The sequence below is a fragment of the Alosa alosa genome, chromosome 9 (genome assembly GCF_017589495.1).
Source record: "Alosa alosa isolate M-15738 ecotype Scorff River chromosome 9, AALO_Geno_1.1, whole genome shotgun sequence".
Lineage (NCBI taxonomy): Eukaryota > Metazoa > Chordata > Actinopteri > Clupeiformes > Clupeidae > Alosa > Alosa alosa.
The window spans coordinates 27919380-27921879 of NC_063197.1; the positions used below are offsets into that span (position 1 = coordinate 27919380).

At 42.9% G+C, this 2500-nt stretch overlaps 1 protein-coding gene across 1 annotated transcript in view; it reads right to left on the reverse strand.

Moving 5' to 3' along the window:
- Positions 1 to 2500, reverse strand: part of pla2g4ab (phospholipase A2, group IVAb (cytosolic, calcium-dependent)) — a 52304-nt gene that overhangs the window by 19718 nt on the left and 30086 nt on the right. The gene's annotated exons all lie outside the window — the stretch shown is intronic.

A 2500-nucleotide genomic window follows, 5' to 3' on the forward strand; every position in this document is an offset into this window, starting at 1 on the left:
TCCCACCCCTTCAGTAGAAACATCCTGGGAGGCGTGTGGTGCCAACGTGTGAGATGAGGGAGATACCTGCGGGTGGACAGCCGGTCATGCCAGGCATATCTTCAGTCCCCTAGGAAACGCCATTAACTCTTTCCATTCAGGGTAAGTACGAGCATGCTGTCATTTACAATGACACTCAAATCCAACCAGGGAGGTAGTCTCTTTGTTCCATTGCATATGTTCTGAGGAAATAATTCTTGTGTCGACAGTGGCGCAAATACACACACCCCATGACGCACTACTTCACAAACCCACTAAACCATGTTAAACATACCTTGTTTTATCTGTACCCTATTGAAATCACTGGATACTGAAATCACTGGATTAAATGCAAAGGCGGCAAGCAGAACCCTATTTCACAAAATGAGCTAACCAAAATACACTTTTGTCTAAAATCTGCTATACTTGCTTATAGCCTATTGACCTATTATGCAAGCAATAATTTGCAGTGCACATTTTTAGAAAACTATGTGCCAATAAAAAAAACATACACTGCAACATACACACACGCACACATACTAGTGTAAGTCTCCACGATATATTGAATTTACACTACCAGTCTAGGTTTACACTAAGGGTGTATTAATACTACACTAAGGTTTGGGGTCACTTAGAAATTTCCATTCCACTCCATTATAGACAGAATACCAGTCCATTATAGGCAGAATACCAGTTAAGATCAGTTGCATTGTTCTTTTAATCAGGGCAGCAGTTTTCAGATTGCATAACAATGCATACGGAAAGTATTCACAGCGTGTCACTTTCTCCACATTATGTCATGTTACAGCCTTATTCCAAAATGGATACAATTCTACACATAAAACCCCATAATGACAACTTAAAAAAAGTTTATTTGGAATTTTTACAAATGTATTAAAAAAAAAAAAAAAAAACGAAGAAATCACTTGTACATAAGTATCCTCGACCTTTGCATTCAGGTGCATTCTGTTTCCACTGATCATCCTTGAGATATTCCTAGCCACATGTCCACATGTGGTGAATTCAGTTGATTGGACATGATTTGGAAAGGCACACACCTGTCTATATAAGGTCCCACAGTCAACAGTGCATGTCAAACCACAAAACAAGCGTGAAGTCGAAGGAATTGTCTGTAGACCTCCGAGACAGGATTGTCTCGAGGCAAAGATCTGGGGAAGGATACAGAATCATGTCTGCTGCTTTAAAAGTCCCAATGAGCACAGTGGCCTCTAAGGTCCCAATGAGCACCGTGGCCTCCATCATCCGTAAATGGAAGAAGTTTGGAACCACCAGGACTCTTCCTAGAGCTGGCCGTCCCTCTAAACTGGAGTGATCGGGGGAGAAGGGCTTTAGTTAGGGAGGTGACCAATAACCCGATTGTCACTCTGACAGAGCTCCAGAGTTCCTCTGTGGAGAGAGGAGAACCTTCCAGAAGGACGACCATCGCTGCAGCACTCCACCAATCAGGCCTGTATGGTAGAGTGGCCTGACGGAATTCCACTCCTTAGTAAAAGGCCCATGGAAGCCCACCTGGAGTTTGCCAAAAGGCACGTGAAAGACTCTCAGACCATGAGAAACAAAGATCGAACTCTTTAATGTGAATGCCAAACGTTATGTTTGGAGGACACCAGGCACCACTCATCACCTGGCCAATACCATCCCTACAGTGAAGCATGGTGGTGGCAGCATCATGCTGTGGGGATGTTTTTCAGAGGCAGGAACTGGGAGACTAGTCAGGATTGGGATTGAGGGAAAGATGAAGGCAGCAATGTACAGAGACATCCTGGAAGAAAACCTGCTCCAGAGCGCTCTTGTCCTCAGACTGGGGCGACGGTTCATCTTTCAACAGGACAACTAAGCACACAGCCAAGATATCGAAGGAGTGGCTTCAGGACAACTCTGTGAATATCCAAAAGTGGCCCAGACATGAATCCCATTGAACATCTCTGAAAATGGCTGTGCACCGACGCTCCCCATCCAACCTGATGGAGCTCGAGAGGTTCTGTAAAGAGGAATGGGCGAAACTGGCCAAAGATAGGTGTGCCAAACTTGTGGCTTCATATTCCAAAGGACTTGAGGCTGTAATTGCTGCCAAAGGTGCCACAGCAAAGTATTGAGCACAGGCTGTGAATATTTATGTACAGTACATATTATATTTTCGTTCTTTATTTCTAATACATTTGCAAACATTTAAAAAAATCATGTTGTCATTATGGGATATTGTGTGTAGAATTAAATATATTTTGGAATAAGGCTGTAACATAACAACATGTGGAAGTGCTGTGGATGCTTTCCATATGCACTGTATGTGCGCACATAATGTAATCTGAAAACTGCTGCCCTGATTAAAAAAAAACAATGCAACTGATCTCAACTGGTATTCTGTCTGTAATTGAGTGGAATGGAAATTTTTAAGTGACCCCAAACTTTTGACCAGTAGTGTACCTGCGCAAATAAGCATGGTTAACGTTATCAAGTACGG